The following is a 14191-nucleotide window of genomic DNA, read 5'->3' on the forward strand; positions in this document are numbered from 1 at the left end:
CAGAGATAACACAGCATTGTAACCAACCATGCTCCACTCAACTGGCTGAGCTAAAAGCTCTTACTACTGCATGTCAGTTGGCTGAGGGCCAAATGGCCAATATATACACTGACTCTGCATATGCTCATGGTGTATGTCATCTGTTTGGAGCAGTGTGGAAACAGAGAGAGGGTTTATAAAAAGTGATGGAACTCCCATCCAACATGCTGAACAGATAGGTCAATTGATCACTGCTATGATGCATCCGAAGCGCTCAGCAATCAAGTGCCAGGCACATAAAAAGGGCAATGATTTTGTTATAAGAGGTAACAATGCTGCAGATATAGAGGCAAAGAAGGCCTCAGGCTGCCAAGTGGCAATAATGGCCCAAATGGTGCTTATTCAACCTCAGCCTACTGTAAATGATATTGTCTGCATACAACAACAGGCAAATGCATATGAACATTCAGTATGGCAGCAGAGAGGCATTACTAGAGATACACATGGTGTTTGGCACTCACATGAGGGATACATGATTGCACCCACCGCACTTCTCACTATTCTTATTTCAGATGCACATGGGTTTGATCAGTGCACAAAGGGAGAAATCATGAAGAAGATAAAATAGCAAGGATACTGGTCTCTATACTTACAGGCGATGGTAGACAATTTTTTGTCTGAGTGTGAAATTTGTGCTAAAAATAATGTCAGAAAGGGAACATCAACACCTGGCACCATGGCACATACCTGTACCAGAAGGACCATTCAAACACCTAGTGATTGACTATGTAGATATGGTAAAAAGCGTAAAAGGTAAAAGGTACATGCTGGTGATAATAGACAGATTCAGCAGATGGATGGAGGCAACCCCATCTGCAGACCAAGCTACAGGGACAGTGATTAAATTTTTGACCAGAGAAGTAATTCCCAGATTTGGCATACCATCGCAGATTAGTTCTGACAACGGCTCAGCTTTTGTTCAAAAAACAGTGAAAACAGTTTTGCAGCAACTGAGAATAAAACGGAGATTGGGATGTGTTTATCACCCTCAGTTACAGGGGATGGTGGAAAGGGTGAACGGTACTCTTAAAGCTAAGCTTAACAAGATCTGTGCTGACACTAAACTTAATTGGGTAGATGCTCTACCTCTTGCACTAATTAATTATCGCATTCAGACTAACAGAATTACGCATCTAACACCGCATGAAATGCTTATGGGCCGGCCCATGCCTGTACCATATTTGAAAGGTCCTTATGAAGGACCACCACTGGAGCAATTGCAAATGGAGCTAAAAGCTTATATGCAACAACTAACTGCTATACATACAGCTATCTGTTCACAGGAACAAAGCAGAGGCCCAAGAGAAGAAACGGTGGTTCCTTGTCCAGTGGCTCCTGGAGACCAGTTGTACCTTAGGGTGTTCAGGAGGAAGTGGAATGAGCCAAGAAGAGAGGGACCATACAAAGAGAGCACCTAGTTCGAGACCTAGGAAGAAGGACCAGATAATCCAAGAGGACAATCCAGTGCCTGACATCTCAGAAGAGGAGACAAGACAAGACGTGAGAGTGGGCCTAAATGATGGTGAGGGAGAACCAATGGCCGGCTCAGGTGATGGTGGGGAAGAAGGTCAGTCAGAAGCCACATCAACAGAGCCGGAGGAAGGAGGGGATCCGGTTGCTGAGAACGGCTCTGGTGAGCCTGATGCACCTGCTGAAGGAGAAAAAGGTACCTCACTGCCCGTCCAGCCAGGAGAGGGGGATGAGCCATTTCCAAGGCATGAGCTGGAGAGGGAGGAAGTTCCTGGTGATGAACATGGTTCTAGTGTACCTGTTGGGAATCTTCCCACTAACCCAGGCTCAGGCAGACATCCTTTCCAAGACAACCTTTTCACAATTAACTATTCAGTAGTTGACTAGTGTCCAGAATAATACTGAACTATAGCTGAATGAGTCAATCAGTAAGGTAAGACATATGGCGCATGTACGCTTAAAATACCTGCATCAGAGTTATATTGAATCAGCTTATGCTGGACAGCTCCGACAAAAGCCAAGGGGAAGGAGGACTAGGGCTGCCACCCAGGAGAGGTTGCTAGAAACAACTCAAGAAAATGAGTGGTATAAGTGGACGACATATACAGCAAAGGAGTCCCAAATGAGTAATTGTCTAATATGTTCACCATCACCGTAAAAAAAAAACTTATGGTGGTACCTAACCCATATGATTACAGACAATGTGCTGAATATAATAAGGATTTCTGTCACTTACGCCCAAAGCTCAGACCCTACTGCCCTGCCGAATGCTTAGCTTTCCTAGGTAATCCAGATTACAGAGTATATTATAACTCATCGCAATGGGGACTAGGGTGTCAACGCCTAGACGTACGAGTAGAACTAAAAAAAGGGAAACTCCTGTAAACTATCAGATTGATTACGCATTAGAGTATGAGTGTTTTAATAGGTCGCAGGGAAACCATGATATGGTACTTGCGCTGTAATGTGGCACCTAGACAAAAATTCCTTCTGGCAAACAGATGTCCTTAAGAAATCCGTGTATCAGGCCACAGCGACAGTAGACAAAGACATAAAGGTAATAATGTCATCAAAGTGCGCTAACCAAACTTTGACAATCCCTCTAATATTCCCACATGCAGAACAAACAATAGCAATAGCTGATTTCTTTTGGCTTTGTGGAGGCTGACGGTTAAGAGCCACTCTGCTTAAAGAATGGATGGGAATATGTACTAGAGTCCGTATGCTTCAGGAAATCACCATGACAAGCTGGGATGCAACTCAGATAGTTCAAGGGAACAAAAAGGGCAGGCGTAGGCCGAAAAGGCCGTATCAGACAGATCCCAAGGTGTATATACACTCGATCGGGCAACCAAGGGGCATACCAACCAAATACAAGGCCAGGATGAGGTTTGTTAGGATGAGGTTAAGTCAAAATTTGAGTCCATATTCGTTTGGATATCCCCAAATAAAAATGCGGAGTGGATTAAGTATATTTACTATAATCAGCAGAGGTTCATTAATTACACTGACGATGTATTGTCAGCCTTAGGGGAGTAGTTAGATGCCACAAGTAAAATGACATGGCAGAATAGACAGGCATTAAATTGGCTTCTAGCAGAAAAAGGTGGCGTTTGCGTATTATTTGGGGACCAGTGTTGCACATTTATTCCTAACAACACTGCACCTGAGGGAACATTCACTGAAGCAATGAATAAACTGAAGAACTTAAGACAGGAGGTCGCTGAGAATGCAGGTAAAGATGCACATGCATGGGATTGTTTTGAGTCTATGTTTGGACGATGGGGGTCATGGCTTACAAAGCTGGGAATAACTCTAGGGATTGCTATACTGATAGTCGGACTACTGTTTTGTTGTGTGGTGCCTGTACTAAAATCCTTTCTGGTCAAGGCCACTATTAAGCAAATGTCACTCGTGACTGGGACAATTGTGGACTATGATTCGTATAAGGGCAGTGACCATTCAAAAAGACATTTTTATCTTATGCCCTCTAAGCCAGAATGGATGTTTGATCAGCTCCAACGGGATGGAACAGATTCCAGTTCCTCCAGTGAGGACGAAGAAGAAGTTGATGAGCCATGCCCTGGGTGTAAGTACTAGCTTGACCTCTCCCCAAGGGTGGCCCCCTGCGATACGCAAAGTATCTGGGGCAAAGACAAACATTGTTAAGACATCCCCTGAAAAAGGATGTGATAGAGTTTTATTTTTGCTTTTTCCATTTTTCTATTTTTTAATTTTTAATTTTTCTATTACAGTATAATCAAGTGTGATTAAGAGACAGTGTGATCACTGTCTGATTTCTCATTATAATTGTTTTGTATTCATGTTTATTTGTCTATACTTGTATCTGCTATATGTGCTTGATCAACTGTGTGTTCTACATAACCGTGGAAACCACGGGCAAGTGCTGAACCAAATGCATGCTCATGCTTACAAACACTGTTTTAATTTTTGTGGTTAGGGAAATGGAAGCAGAATATTTTACTCCTTTCTAGTTAATGGGAGAGGAGATGTTTGTTTCTGATCTCCAGAGAGAGTGGTTTCAGGATTTGGGCATTGGTAGATGGCTGGCATGATCATACATTGATCACTAGTTAGTGTAAATGAAGGGACTGGATTGTGAGATTACTCTCTCAAGGTAGGTGGGGCTTAGTAAGCCCCAGAGGAGGAAAATATATAGAAAATATCTATGAAGTGTAATCAATATGTATAATCGAATAATCTGTATGGGTTGAAAAGCATAATCTAAATCCATACAACGATGTTAGTAGTTATATCATACACTTTCTGTCAAACTGTCAATCAAAGTAGTGTGTTTGATAATTTATGGCCCCTCTCTTTCCCTGACTGACAGGTCTGTAGGTACACTTTAATTTATGACAGGTCTGGGGGGTAACCCTATCCACTGTATCAGTGGGTCAATCTGGCTAATTTCTGTCTGGTAGTGGTGGAGAGGGGTGTGTGGGGGGAATAGTCCCCCTCCCAACAAAAGGTGTTTATGTTAATGAGTTTGGTTTTTTGGTTTGGGTGAAATACGTCTGAAAAGAAATAATGTTTTAATATGGGCATGTGTTTGTGTTACTGTGTGGGGTTATTTCATTTGTGTAAACACATTGTTAGAAAAGCATTATGTTTGAAATGTGTACATATATGAATAGAATATTTGTTTTGTGAAATAAATGAAAACAAATATTGATTACGTTTAGGGAGGCTGGTCTGCCTTTGAATAAAAAAGTTTAGGAGGTAAAGTGTTTTTAAAAAAAGAATTGTTTAAAAGAATCGCATGAATTACATACCTTCCAAAACATAAACCTTTAGGAACTAAAAAGATTAAAAGAGTTGTTTAAAAAGAAATCCGTATTACATGTCTTCAAAAAAAAACAAAACCACATAAAACCTTTAGGAGGTAAAAATGTTTAAAAGAGTTGTTTAAAAAGAATAGCGCGTATTACATGACTTCTAAACAAAGATCCTTACGAGGTAAAAATGTTAAAGTGCTGGCTAAAAGAATCTCCTTAATGTTTTAAACTAGGAGATAAGTTTTTTTTTTTTTTTCCAGAGGTGCATTCCATTCGCTGTGTTAAGCGTTAATGAAAGTTAAACCGAACCCACCTCACTCTCTCGCTAAACCCCGCCCACACATAAGTGTTTTCAGACACACCCCTCCCTCTCTCTCTCTCTCTCTCTCTCTCTCTCTAAACACGCTCATACATGTGTTTTCATCGTAGACAGTACGTTCTGTCAAGCTGTCAATCGTAGAGGTAGAAGTAGTAGGGCTAATTTATGGTTTGTGTTTTTCCTGACCGACAGTTCTATAGGTACACCTAATTTATGACCAGGGGTGGTGGGGGTAACCCTATCCACTGTATCAGTGGGTCATTTTGGCACCTGTATGTCTGGGTTGTGTCCTTCCTTTCCTGGGGGTGTGTGTTTTGTGTATTGTGGGGGATCTCCCCCAACAAATGTGTTTATGTTAATGACACTGTTGTGAAATGTGTTTCTCCCTGAATTAATCACACACAAATGTATACCTTTTTGTGGTATAAAAGAATGTTTCTGAAATTACTTTTGTGGTATTGTTTTATTTTGAAGCTTAAGGATGGTTTAGGTGAAATATGTCTGAAAAGAATATCAATGTTTAATATGGGCATGTATTTTTGTTACTGTGTGGGTTATTTCGTTTGTGTAAACACATTGTTAGAAAAGCATGATGGTTGAATGTGAATATATATGAGCAGAATGTTTGCTTGTGAAATAAATGAAAACAACTGTTGATTACGTGTTTGGGAGAACGGCGTGACTTTGAATAAATATTTACTGAAATAAAACCCTTGAAACAGATAAACCATCGATATGGCCAAAGAAATGTAAAAAATGTTTTTACATACATTCTAAACATAAACCTTTAGGAGGTAAAACGTTTAAAAGTGCTGCTTAAAAGAATCGTGCGTTTTGTTTCAACTATAAACAAGATTCTGGAAAATGGTTCGCCAACAAGGATACTTATACAGAACTGCCATTAAATACATACGATTTTGTCTATGCTTTGACATCCCATGTCCCCGCTGGCTGACAGTCAAGTCGTGTACATTTAGGCCCTCTGTAACACTGTTTGATCTGAATGTGTGATCTTTCCTGGCAGTTGTCTGTCTGTGTGTGAGCGAGACATGTGATTTCTGGGGGTTTTGCTGACCAGAATGCTTACAAATGTGTTTATGTTAACGCATTAAGAAGAGAGTCGTGCATCTCAGTGCTTAAATAATGGTTAAGAAGTTGTAGTTAAAACACAGAAGAATCTCTGCAATTATCTGTTACAATGTCTGCTCCGAGAAATCCTAATACCCCTAGAGGAATGCTGTGTATTCACCAACAAGAGTACCTGTTGAAATGAGAGAGGACCTGACTTCTGCTCCAAGAAAAAAAACCAAGGTGTTAGTTTGGCTATTTATTCATGAAGATATTGTAAAGACGTTGTTGTTTAACCCTGAACAGGGCGTCAACAACTCCAAAGATCGTGTCTTAAGGCCGAGGGTTTTTTTAGGAGGTAGAAAAACATTTAAAGATGATGTTTTAAAAGAAATGGGTGTTTCGTCCATAATGGTAAAAAAAAAAGAAAAAATGGTTGTACTGCAATGTGAAATAAATCTGTGGAGACACACTGAGTACATTTCTGTTCCACAGTCTATAAGGATCCCCACCATTAATGTAGTGTGAAAAATGTATATACCTCCCGTGACTACATTAGTTAAGGTTTAAACATTTTTATTTTGTGATGGCAGAAAGACAAAACTGGTGTACATTTGGTATCTGGTGATTTTAGAATTAGACCCCAACTGTCAAATATGTTTTGACATAGAATGTGAATGGCTTTGTCAGGCAAAGAGCACGATGGTATGGAAAGAGTATGATGAGGTGATCTAATGCTTAGTTCTACAGTACTTTGACTTGGGAACATTCCAACATGGCCCTCAGAGAGGCATTATCTAAAGTATGTATATATAATATAGATCAGATCACTAGTATGTCTTTACCCACTCCTGATCTGGAGTCAAAATGATTAGTTTATTTCCTTGTATGGGTTTATGACAGTGAGCAGTCATATACACTATAAGCCAAAGTTATAGAACAGGAGAGTTATTTGTAAAGGTTTCAAAATATTTTAACAGTTGAGGCATATTTCCAACCGAACAGAATATTAGACATTTAGTGTAAACTAGGGTAAAAAAATTCTTTGAAATATATCAGTGAAAATATTTTTCCATTTTAAAGGCATCATATTAGAAATGATAGTACAGTCTTTGTTGATAAGTTACAAACTCATACTTTATAACAATTTGTTTAGGAGCATCTGAATCTGGCAAATAACTTTTATTCCATTTAGGCATGCAATAAAAGTTAATAAACAAATTAGGAAGAAATGACTTAGTGGTTAGCACGTTTGCTTCACACCTCCAGGGTCTGGAGTTCGATTCCCGTCAGGGCCATGTGTGTGTGGAGTTTGCATGTTCTCCCCGTGCTGTGGGGGTTTCCTCCGGGTGCTCCGGTTTCCTCCCCCAGTCCAAAGACCTGCATGGTAGGCTGATTGGTGTGTCTAAAGTGTCCGTAGTGTATGAATGGGTGTGTGAGTGTGTATGTGATTGTGCCCTGCGATGGACTGGCACCCTGTCCAGGGTGTACCCCGCCTTGTGCCCGATGCTTCCTGGGATAGGCTCCAGGTTCCCCGTGACCCTGAAAAGGAGTAAGTGGTTGAAGATGGATGGATGGATGGGTGACTTGTACACTACTGCTGCGGATATTAAGTCAAACCATTTTCTTCAAACTTCAGTGTGATCCATAGAGAAGCAGAAACTTATGGCACCTTATGAATACCATGTGAAGGATTAAGTTGACTAGTCACTTACAGTTACAAAGACATATCCTTGTGCAGGATCACTTTCGCACCAGCATTGCCCATTGACACGTCTTCTACCATGTCAACATATAAGAAAATACAAAAAGTAATATGAGATTTATAAGAATATATTTTATCAAATATAAGACATTATAATGAAAAAACATAAGAGTGCTGATTGGAAGACCTTGTTAAGTAATATTATTAAGTGTAAGAGCATTATCAGTATTGTACGAAAGTTGGGACAGTAGTTAGCGGCAGTTGGGACAGTAGTTAGCTTTCAGATGTCAGATGAAAGACAACTTTTTGAGTCACAGTGCCAAACTACTGGCAGAATATTTTGATCCTTCTTTTTCAGCGTGAAGGACTGGCATTTATTTAATAGACAGATGGCACAGCTGTATACTTGGTCAGAGGATTTAGGAATTTTTTTAAGAAAGGTTCATTGTTTTTGTTCTTTTATCATAGCTTCGGTTTGTATACTTACTTTGGTTAGTGTCTTAAACTGTTTAATTAGGTGGTGACAGATTTGGTTAACAGGGAATGATGATAGGTGAAGATTAAGTTCATATGCATGTACAAAATAAAACTGTCTATATGTATATTTGTCGGCTATGTATCTGTTTAAGAACTACTTTAATAGCAATTAATAGCCCATTAATTAATTCATAGACCCCCTTTCTACCTTTTCAACTTCGTTATACATGTTTCTTTTCAAGCATTGTGTGCAGAAATTGCAAATCATTAGTCTGAAGGTTAAGGGATCCTTAGACTTTTGCTTCTTCAGCATCAACAAAGTCTAAACAAAGACTAAACTCAGAAACAATATAACTGACTGGTTGTGAATAAAAAGCAAAGTGAAAGGTGACTTAATTCCCAAAGCACTAAATGAGATTTCTCTATGTTCTATATGACCTTTCTACAGTATATGACATTAAGTCCTAGTTTCCAGCCATCATTACAGCACGGGAGAGGAAATCTTTGTTCATCAGATGTGTGATGTACATCTAGACAATCTGATAACAAACTACACACAACATTTATGTTGAGAAAATTCAGCTTGCTCTTTGTTCCAAAATAACATTGGACCAGATCCATAGTTTACATCATCTGCTCACACGTATTTAATCTGTATTACGAGTACTGAACAAGTTAGAGGAAGAGAATGTGTAGCTTTACTGTTCATTGGAACTTTATTGTTTATTTGGATCTCTCTTGATTCATTTTCATATTCAGATTTTTAAAAAAAATTCATTTCATTATGATTTTTTATGAAGTACCTTCAACCTGGGAGAGTCTGTCATCTAACATAACGTATGAATGTAGGAACATGGATTTTCACCATGCGCTCCACCGGCACCCTAGTTGAAAAGCAAGTCAAACATGTCAAATCTTCAGAGATCAGGCAGTTCTGGAGTAAGGAAAATAAAAACACATCACCTATTTAGATTATATCTATGATTAAATTCACATTCAATTAAGAAATGAAGCTCATGTTAAGGCTATTTCTTCCACAGATGTCTTCAGAAGAAATTGATGACCGATTCCCTAGGCATTGTGCCTCCATTTAAAATAAACACTCACATGCAGATACAGAAGGTATGATATTGTGCACAGAGGCAAGACATACAGGAATATTTGAAATGAAATTTATAATATTTGCAATGATGGATACGAACCATATGAAAACCAAGTAGATGAAACAGTGTGGAACAGTGGCTGGTGACTCAATATTCTTGTAATTTACTGCATTTGTAATGATGATGATTTTTCAAATGAACTTGAACACTCTTTTGGTGAATTCATGTTAAAAATATGTTCTGCCTGTGATTGATGTCACAAAATATATCCATTAAATCTGCATTGCAAAAATAGATAAATAACAATTAATTTATTTAAAAAATCTGAGCAAATCTGTGATATGAAAGGTTTCCCATGATTGGAGATAATGTGCCACAAACCTTGGCACCAAGGATTCCATATAATCCGGGGCATACCCTCCTTTATCTATGAACAACAAAACACAGAATGTGACCATATAGGGCCATGATCTGTTAAACCAGAAAAGTATCAGAAGTCCAGATAAGACTAATGAGTTCATTGTCATGACTTTTTGCATGGCATGTGTTTCCATATTTTCATCATAGGCTGTGGAATTATATCTCGGAGTACTCTGAACAAGCTTTTACATACAACTAGTTTTAAACATCCACAATAGTCCGGGAGTTGTGTATTAGACCTGTACCTGAGCATTTTGCTTATAAATATATGCTCTCTATCTGAAAACATTCAAACCCCTGTCAGAAATTAAGCTTAATTTTCAGACAGTAATACTAGTCTACAATAAATCTAATGTATTAATGTATGGAGTTAAGTTTTTTCTTCATATGATGTGTATGTGATGTAATTGACTTAACAAATCTCTACAGCATGATGATTCATTGATGGAACTAATTTGCATTATAATGAAACTTTATAGCAACAGAGGCACATTTCATGAGGTTTGGCACCCAGCAGTCCAAATACAAGCAAACAATTAGCAATTTGCAATCTTTTCATGTGACTCCTTTCTCTGTATCTTATGCACACAGAACCTACTTTTCTTTTCATGAAATCACACACCAATTTACTGTATAGGGGTTTGAGTAAATATAGATAAACTCATTACTGTACTGTAGCTCTCAGAGTAGCTGAGTAGCTCAGGTAACTACACTACCCCCACTTGATAATTCAGACCGTAACCTCATCTTGTTAACAATTCCTTCCTGCAGTTCAGCCTGGCCACAAGGATTTTGAGGAGGTACACTCATTAAGGTTAGGGTTAGGCAATACATGGGGATCACTTTATTTGAGCGGTGGTGGAAATAAAGACGTGGCATGTAAAGTAGTAATATAGATATCAGCAGGAATGACCTGCTTGAGCTGAGTGAATGAAAATCAGTAAACTAAAAAACTTTATTTGCAGTTAATTAACACACCCAAATGCATCCTATAACTGACTAATCAGATTCTTAGACAACATAATCGCAATACTACAACATGCATCTGTACAAAATTACACGAACACACAACTATCTGTGATAGCCATAGACAGGAGTCAGTAAGCAGAAGGCTGTGGAAGCAGAACAAGTTTAGAGGTTGCTGGAGGAGGGCATGACACTTCTAACTGCATGTTTTAAAACTGTCTAATTTGAGGTTGAAAGAATGTTCTGTCAAACTCATTCAGTGTTCCAACATTGTCCTCCAGGACACTGGTAGACTAGGCTTGGTTGTCTGATGAACAAAGATCAAGAGCAGCATTATCAACATGGCGTTGAGTATCACCTAAATACTGAACTGTTACTTGATCTTTGTTCATCAGACAACCAAGCCTAGTCTACTAGTGTCCTGGAGGACAATGTTGGAACACTGAATGAGAAGGAGTAATTATTTTTTCAGAGGATAGTGCACAGAGTTTCGGGACTGTAGATGCAGCTGCTTGCTTTGCCGCACTCTCCGTTGAATGTTTCCTAGGGAAACAGGGTCTTATTTGTTAGTGTGTGCATCACATTTGCATACTGCAATAGCTTTGGGGAGCAGGACAGTGTCCAACAACTCAGAGACTAGCTTGTGGTGGGCTATGTGTGTTCCTGAGCTTCATTCACTACACCAAAGGCATACCTACTGTCTGTGTAAATTGATACAGATTGCCCCTTGTCATACTTACATGCTTTAATGAGGGAATGCAATTCAGATGCCTGGGCTGAAAGGTTTGGGGGGAGACTTCCTGACATGATCATCTTGTGTGCAGTCACTACTGCTTAGCCCACTCGATTTTTACCTGTCTCTGGGTCACGTGACACTGACCCATCCACAAAGAGGATCAGATCTTGGTTTTCCAATGGAACATCCTTCAGATCGACTCTAGGAAAGCAAGCAGAGTTCATTAGTCAGTACAACACCGTCATGTGGTTCCCCATCTCCCTCTGTTGGAAGAAGAGTAGCAGGGTTAAGGATTGTACATCATTTTATAATGACATTTGGCATATCTAGTAGTACAGTGTTATAGCGCAGCCACCGTTGGGTGGACAGGTGTGAGGATTTCTGTCCAAGCAGGAGTAATGACACTTAATGTGGAACCAGAAGGATAAATTCTGAGTAACTACCAGGTCTCTGGATGACACTTCACCTTTCTCAGCTGCTGCAACTGCTTGCACACAAGGAAGGAACCATGCTGTTACAGGGTCTAACTTACCAGAGAAATATGCCACAGGCCTCATTTTATCTCCGTGTGTCTGTAACAAGTCTGAGGTCATACAGCCAGATTTCTCATACACATTCTGCACAAAAGGTTTGGTGGGGTCCGGAAGCCCCAAGGTTGGAGTTGCTTTAGTTCTACAAAGGCTCTCTCTGCTTCTGGCGTCTAGCTTACCTGTATGTGAGCAGTCAACCCTGATGTGTGTGCAATGTCTATGATGGTGCCTCAAGAATGGATTAAGTTGGAAAGAAAGTTCTACAGTAGGAGCACATGCCTTAAAAAGATAGAACTTGTTTCTTTGTCAGAGGTTTGCAACCTTCTGAATTGCAGATACTCTGTCAGCTGAGAGTTTATTTCCCTTTTGCGGAAATGTCATGACCCAAGAATCTAACTTCTCACTGCACAAACTGTAATTTTGAAAGATTGGCTTTGTGTATCTCTTTAGTGAGGTGTTGCAGTAATTTAGTGGGGTCAGTTTCACACTGTGCCCTGGAGGGGGCGCAAATCATCAGATCATTAATGTACTGAAGCAAGCCAGAACCTGGTGAAAGCACTAAAGGCTCTAAGCTATCCTTCAACGCTTCTTTATAAATCGTTGGTGACTCACAATACACTTGACATAGACAGGTGAAGGTGTAAAGACAACCATCAAACAGGAATACAAACCAAAACTGTCTATCTTTGTCCAGAAGAATACTGAAGAATACATTGGCTAGATCTAGTACTGAAAACCATTCACTATTTGCTGGAACTTGACAAAATATAGTGTAAGGATTAGGCACATCTGGAGCTCTTTGCTTTACTACTGCATTAACTGCTAGCAAATATTGTACAAATCTCCATTTGTCAGGCTGTGGGGGCTTTCTTGCCTTTTTTACCGGAAATATTGGGGTGCGTACCAGGGAATATGGGCAGGGGACAATAACCCCGGCCTTCAGTAATGAATTGAATACTGGTCTAATGCCCTCAATGGCTTCAGGTTTGAGAGGATATTGAGAATGTTTGGCCCTAAAGTTAGATTTTGGCATGATCGCGACAGGCTGTGCGCTTTTAATTAGGGCTACATCATGTTTCCCTTGGGCTCACAGGTCCAGAGGCACTTCCCTCAGCCTTGGGGGTGTCTCCAGAGGTGTGGGGCTTGTCCCAAGGCCCAGAAACATTCCTTTGTCATGACACATCACCTCCCAATTAACCTTACACGTTTCTTGAAAGAATTGTCTATCGACTCCTAGCATTGGGCTGTACCATATGTTAGAGGTGAGTTTAAGGGAGACTTGAGAGTGCTGATTCTGGGGCAGAGAATGCACACAACTGCATATTACTTAATTAAACTGAAAAGGCTCAGAATTTGTCACACCAATATAATGCTTTTTAGGTACAGCTCTTCACCTTCTGGGACATCTATAAACCATTCCTTCTCAAAATCATAGTCTCCTCCTTCATGGACATGCGCTGTGTAATGGAGGTCAGAGAATAGCATAAAATCAGCAGTTGTATTTATCATTTTATCCTGAGCTGACGTCAACAACCGGACATAGATACTAGCTTCATTGCACATGGACCATTGGTAAACACAGAATTCTTCATTATTAAGAAACTGAGTTCCCACTAATGATTCATCAATCACTATTATGCCTTGGGGTGAGGAGAACAAATTTAGGTAGTAGATGATTGGGCACGAAGACGAGATAAAAAATTAATGGGTTACATTTTTCCCATTTTCGCTTTCACAAGCTAACGGTTCAGAGAACCACTACTGAATGCCCCATTACACCCATGGAGCACAGTGACCGTGAACTCATTTTGGGGGACTCTTAATTCATCATGCTTTATCACTGATTATGTTGCTCCAGAGTCTACTAGAAATGTAATACTTTGCCCATTAATTATAAGAGGTATGCATGGTAACTATGTAAAAGGGGAGTCATTATACTTTAAGAGGTTAAGAGTTATGACTCTTACAATGTTAGTTATGACTGGGGTGCACGGTGGCTTAGTGGTTAGCACGTTCGCCTCGCCAGGGTCGGGATTTGATTCCCATGGCTTTGTGTGTG

The 14191-nt window shown here is 39.7% G+C and overlaps 1 long non-coding RNA gene across 3 annotated transcripts; it reads right to left on the bottom strand.

Annotated features, from left to right (window-relative positions):
* Positions 1-6379: 6379 nt before the first annotated feature.
* On the bottom strand, positions 6380-12077 carry LOC128607692 (uncharacterized). 3 transcript variants are annotated; one of them, XR_008385950.1, is made up of 5 exons: positions 12046-12077; positions 11607-11803; positions 9181-9311; positions 7911-7974; positions 6380-7737 (listed from the first exon to the last, which is right to left on the bottom strand). It is a non-coding gene; the product is annotated as an uncharacterized LOC128607692 (long non-coding RNA). The 3 variants fall into 3 exon arrangements; XR_008385951.1 differs by lacking the exons at positions 11607-11803; positions 12046-12077 and adding an exon at positions 9580-9714; XR_008385949.1 differs by lacking the exons at positions 11607-11803; positions 12046-12077 and having other exon boundaries at positions 9181-9703.
* Between the last annotated feature and the right edge of the window lie 2114 nt (positions 12078-14191).

The sequence above is a fragment of the Ictalurus furcatus genome, chromosome 5, assembly GCF_023375685.1.
Source record: "Ictalurus furcatus strain D&B chromosome 5, Billie_1.0, whole genome shotgun sequence".
Classification (NCBI taxonomy): domain Eukaryota; kingdom Metazoa; phylum Chordata; class Actinopteri; order Siluriformes; family Ictaluridae; genus Ictalurus; species Ictalurus furcatus.